The 6,199-nt window shown below is 39.8% G+C and overlaps 1 pseudogene; it reads right to left on the reverse strand.

Annotated features, from left to right (window-relative positions):
* Nucleotides 1–226: 226 nt before the first annotated feature.
* On the reverse strand, nucleotides 227–344 carry LOC126475840 (5S ribosomal RNA; annotated as a pseudogene).
* Between the last annotated feature and the right edge of the window lie 5,855 nt (nucleotides 345–6,199).

A 6,199-nucleotide genomic window follows, 5' to 3' on the forward strand; every position in this document is an offset into this window, starting at 1 on the left:
CAACAAAACTGTAATATAAAAAAAAGCACTCCGTCGTCAGGCCACGAGTGGCCTACCGGGACCATCCGACCGCCGTGTCATCCTCAGAGGAGGATGCGGATAGGAGTGGCGTGGGGTCAGCACACCACTCTCCCAGTCATTATGATGGTATTCTTGACGGAAGCCACTACTATTCGGTCGGGTAGCTCCTCAATTGGCATCACGAGGCTGAGTGAACCCCGAAAAATGGCAACAGCGCATGGTCGCCTGGATGGTTACCCTTCCAAGTGCCGACCACGCCCGACAGCGCTTAACTTCGGTGATTTCACGGGAACTGGTGTATCCACTGCGGCAAGGCCATTGCCAACATTATAATATACTATAGAATATTATAAAAGAAAAATAGTGTTCTCTTAGTATATGACACTCATTCGTCTGTGTGAAATACATCTTGACTTGATAAATATCAATTTGTTCATTAATCCTTCATCATTCTTATTAGATCACTCACTGCAACTTTGCCTACTTCTATATCTCTGTGTGGGCTCACAGGCTCACTCGCAGTTGCCATACGCAAATTTTCTGCTTCATAATTGCCTATTTGGACTCACAGGCTCACTCTCACTACCTGTCGATCAGCAATCGATCTGTGATCCCTTAATCTCGTGATCCGTAGCTGTGCTGGCAAGAAAGGTGAAACTTACAAATATTAATGCGCCTGCTGCAACACTTATCTTTTGTTGTACTGCAGCACTGCTGTAGACTGCAGTCTGCGACGGTGCGCTGACGTGTGCTGCCGTGTTTGCGAACTGTTGCTTCGACGGACGCTCTCTGAGCGCGACTGCGTTGTGCCGCCGTCGCTGCGCGATGTTAACGGCTGCTGCGGGCGCGGTTTCCGGCCGGCCGCCTGCTCGCCGCTCCCACCCTTATAGCTCGGTCCGCGCAGCCGCTCAACGCCCCGAAAATGCTTGCTCGGTCATCCAAGAGATTCTTGAGGTTCCACTCGCCACCGAGTCAGGTCTACCTGAGCTACACCAGCACCGTGATCACATATGCTCCAGCTGTGCTATACCTTCCAAAAAACATACGGTCGGAAAATACAACTGCAAACTGTATTCTGTACATTAACTGTGCTGCTAAAAGAATGAATAAAAAAGAAAACAGTTTCTCTTCCTACTGATCCTACTGACTTGTAGCACAATACGTTCGACTCATGAGCCCCCACGTATCCATGCACGAATTACAATAAAACGTAAGTCGATGTAGCACATTTTCAGGGCCCCAAAAACGGGTAGCTGTACTTTAAATGTTCCATCTTTCAATGTCTTTGGGATCAGCCAACGCACTTGTCGCTTCTACTCTGAAAATAGTCACACAAACATGCGCAGCCAGAATATTTGAGGTCTAATGTTATACGTAAATGGCAGAATAAGTTCAGACAGAGAAACATTCAAGAAATGAATCCCATCGCAAGCAAGAATTAGGATATAATTAAAATATAGGTCTTTTTTTCTGGGATGTATGAAATCAGATATTTACACAGAATGACACCAACAGTGGTATATTCAGTGTGTGTATCACTCTGGCACCGTTTCCATTTAATTTATTTATTCTTACATTTGGAAATTTTCACTCGAGTAGACTCACTTTATGATAAACTAGAAGCTCTGGGTGAATTGTCTCGTTTGTTTATTGTTACCTTGTCATGTAAGGCACTAACGTAAGATGTCACTACCAACAAAATACATTTCGAGGGCGATGGAACAAGGGATGTATTTAAAAATAAAAATTAATACGGTATAAAATATTCACGGCCTTCTTCTTTGTACAATGGGCAATTAACTATAGAATTTTACTCCCCGATAGGAAACGATGCGTTAAATTTTCTGTTTTTTTTCCGTTGGTAAAGGTAAGTCTAGGCTTTCTCTTGTTCCGTGATCATATACAGAAGTATGAACGAAATACTTAGCAACGATGTCATTGATTTGCGCAACAGAAATGGCTCTGAGCACAATGGGACTTAACATCTGTGGCCATCAGTCCCCTGGAACGTCGAACTACTAAAACCTAACTAACCTAAGGACATCACACACATCCATGCCCGAGGTAGGATTCGAACCTGCGACTGTAGCGGTCACGCGGTTCCAGACTGAAGCGCCTAGAACCGCTCGGCCACCCCGGCCGGCTGTGCAACAGACTGGTTGATCCACCCACTTGGCGCTGTAACGATACCCAGTCCCTTAAATAGCCTTAAATAGCCCGACTACTGCTTCTAGTATAACTCTGTAACTCCCTTTTCTTGATTTTAGATATCTTGTGCTTGTTTTGTGCCTTTGCTCCCCAGAAAAAATATTCTTTAACTAAGAACTGGGTGTATGTGGGAATACAATGTCACCACAAGACATTGGTAGTTACGAGCTGATTATAGAACCCTAAAACCATAACTTGCCGATGGCATTATTTCTGCCATAATCTTTGTGTGTTTATTCCGTGTTAACTGACAATCAATACTCATGCTTAAAATATTTGTATTCGTTACATAATCAATAGATCTATCATCTGTGCTTAACACGACTAAGTTCTTTCAACTCTAATGCTGAAATGCACACTGTTTTTTTTCTTTATTTCAGTGGTAATTTATTACATACTGCCGAATCGTAAACATCGTTGGGGATATGATTTGGCTTCTGTAATAGGATTTCTGAAGTTTTGTCAGTGGCTGTGATGTTGCTGTCATCAGCAAAGAGAAGTTTTTCTCCAAGTCCTAGTCTGTCCTTAAGGTCATTGGCACACATTAAAAACGGAATTTGAATCAATACACTACCTTTTGGCACACCTATATTTGTATTTTTCTTGTCTGACAGTTGTTTTGCCAAAAGATTATCGTCAGTAGGAATGTGATCTATCTCTACAATTTGCATGTTGTTTGGCACGTACGACTGGAACCACTTGTTTCCTGTACCTCGTACATCAAGTCCTTGTAGCTTGTTTATCAGTATTTTATGCTAACAGTTTCAAAAACTTTTGACAGGTATAATAATATGCCTGTAACACCGTTCTTCTAGTAAAGAGCTGCAAGTACCACTTTCTTGAACTCCGTAATGGTCGATATTGTACTTCTCCCAGTTCGGAATCCAAACTGTGCTTCGTTAAAAAAGTTATATTCATTCACGTACCTCATTAGTCTGTCTGTAATGATGGATTCAATTACCTTTGAGGATGCAGATAAAAGTGAAACTAACCCGTAGTTTTCAACACTCTCCGCATTACCTTCGTTTAATAAGGCTACAACTGGTGCGTGCCTTAGGTGTTCTGGAAAAATACCTGAACTAAAGGATTCATTTATTATATTTGTTAATGGAGGTTGTATGCTGTCTATACACGTCTTCAGAACAGAGACTGGAACGTCAGCTATGATTGCTGACTTCTTAATCATTAATTTCGATACTGTCTTCCTGATTTTAACATCAGTGTGCTTGCTGTGTAAGTCACTCTAGATGCAACATGTGACTTAGGAAGATTTTATCGCAACCTCTACACAATACCGGAAAAATAGCTATTTACAAAATTTGTCACTTCCTGTTAATTTTCTGTTGTTTTGTCCCCATCTGTGATTTGTATATTACAATATTTGTGTCTGTCGTTTTCAGTTTTGTGTCATCCAAGCTAATTACCTTTTATCTTCTCATTATATATTATTTTGTAATGAATGGTATTTTTTTAGCAATCAGTACCCTCCTGCATATCTTTATGTATCTGCAATAGTAATCTAGGAACTGTGGATTATTGATTTTGTAAAGAATTGAAAAAATAGGTGTCTGTGAGGATTTTCTAATATCCACACTGAAACACGTATGTAACATAGCAGCGATGGCGAGGCATTGTAGCATCTGTGACCAGAGAGTTTGCGCTTGACCGCGCGAGTGTTGCGAGCGGTTCTCAGTCTGTCAGTAGTCGTTGCGAGTCTGTCAGTAGTAGTCGTTGCGAGTCTGTAGCTCTGTCTAGTTGAGAGCAGTACTCAGTCTGTAGTCGTCATGCAGAGCGGTCGGTCAGTAGTAGCAGCCCAGTGCGGTTGTGTGATGTAGGCGGTCGGCAACACTGGTCAAGATGAGGAATAAGGTATACTGTTAATTAATATAATCATTAGATAATGAAAAATTTTATTTATTGTAATTATTCTCCAACAAGTCTCCCAATAATAATTTTTTTATTTCAAAAGCATTTTCTCAAAAATTTAATTTTTTATTGAACTCAAGATTTCGTTGCACTTCCCATTTCATTCCACTTCTTTTGAAGAAAAATTCCACTAAAATCACAAAAAAAAGGAGAATATTATTATTTGCAATGCAGTTCCTCCAAGCGGTGCGCAACAACAAGAGCAGATATGTGACATCCATTTATTCTGAGGTAAGACTTTAATTCTGATTGTTTTACACAGGGCCAAAGACCGATATTTCGGTTTAATTAAATTTTCTTATCACTGAATGGACTTTAATTTTTCATCAGGAATTTATATTTGAGTCAGATTGCGAATTTCACATTTTTGTTGCCATTGTCAGTACATTTCATTGTGCGCAGGTTACGTTTAGCGCAATGTCCATTAGCATCCCTAAATAATATTGGCCATTCTTTTAAATTTCTGTGGGGAGGTTACACTCGGCTCCCATTTGTATTAAGTATTGTCACTTACATTTCTTATAAAATTACGGTGGGGAGGTTACACTTGGCGACACCCAGTCCAGGATCGTATTTCGTTGAGAGTCTTTTGAACAACAGTCAGATATCTGCTCTTGTTTGCTTAGATATAATTAGGATTTAGCGCAACGCTTTTATTAATCTTGTGACTTTCTCTCTACAGGTCAACGGCAATTTGTTGCTTTGTTGTATTTGTGTGTTGCTTTTGCATTGTGTTGATTTGTTTTGTGAAAAATTTTGACTATTGTAAAAATGCCGCGAAAGACTGTGAATAGTGTATCGCGAAGTATTGTGAATGAAATTACCGACTTAAACAACGTGACCGATAGTAATTGTGATACGCAACGTAATGATGACAATCCTGCGTTCACTAACAATCAGTGCATTCCAACCACTAAAGATGACTTTCACCTTAATGATGAACAAACGAACTCAATTGTCTCGTCTGTTAACTTGACGACAATTGATGACGCAGAATGCTCTATGGTAATGAGCGCTGCCGAGTTTAACACACCCGATTTAGAAAATCCAAGTAATGTACAGACAAATTTTTCGAATGAAAATGATCAGTGTAGTGAGAGTATGACGGATCCATTTAATTCCGAAATAATGTCTGACAGTGTACATCCGACTGATAATCCTTTTTGTAAGTTGCAAAATGACCAAATGGTCACACAAAGCGCGACAACTGCAGGTACACCATTAAACAGTACTGAGAATGCAACAGCTACTTTAAGTTTGGATCAATTTATGACAATAATGCTACAGTTTAAGAACGATCTTGGTGTAGATATCAAACAAGATAATGAAAAACTCAAACAACACTTAAATGAAAAACTTGACAATTATGCCGAAGATCTCAAACAACTTAGTGAACAGTACAAACAGCGGAAGGAAATGATGAATAATTATTTCGAACAACTTAATGGAAGTTTTGACAACCATTACAAACAACTTAGCGAAACAATTAATGAAAGTTTCAAACTGACGAACGAAAAACAAGTCAACCTTAACGAACGGAGCAGACAAGTTAGTGAACAGAATACAGCTATTACCGTGCAATGTCGGGACAATAAAGTACAATTACGTGTAGATACTAAGACTTGTGCTAATAACAGTAATGAAGAAGTTGGCACTGTTGCACAAGAATTAAGTAGCACACGTGTAGACACAACAGAATCACATAAAGACGGGATTAATGCAGTCACCAAACAATGCCGTAAAAACGCAGTACAGATACGCGACGAGTTTAATTTGAAGTCATTGGAAGTTTCACACACTCCGAATACGGAAGTCAATAATAAAAGTGAACGACAGAACAACCAAAATGTCGAAAGTGTTACAGTAACAGAATTAAAAACTATTTCAGTCACCAATAACACATCACAGAACCCGCCACGTTGCGAACATTTGTCTGACACACGCAGCGTGTATAATGTGAATAATTTACAGAGACTACGCGAAGTAAAATCCGAAAAGCCACGCGACTTAAAATATGAAAAGCTACGAAACTTGAAATCCGAAA

The sequence above is a fragment of the Schistocerca serialis genome, chromosome 4 (assembly GCF_023864345.2).
Source record: "Schistocerca serialis cubense isolate TAMUIC-IGC-003099 chromosome 4, iqSchSeri2.2, whole genome shotgun sequence".
NCBI classification, from domain to species: Eukaryota; Metazoa; Arthropoda; class Insecta; order Orthoptera; family Acrididae; genus Schistocerca; species Schistocerca serialis.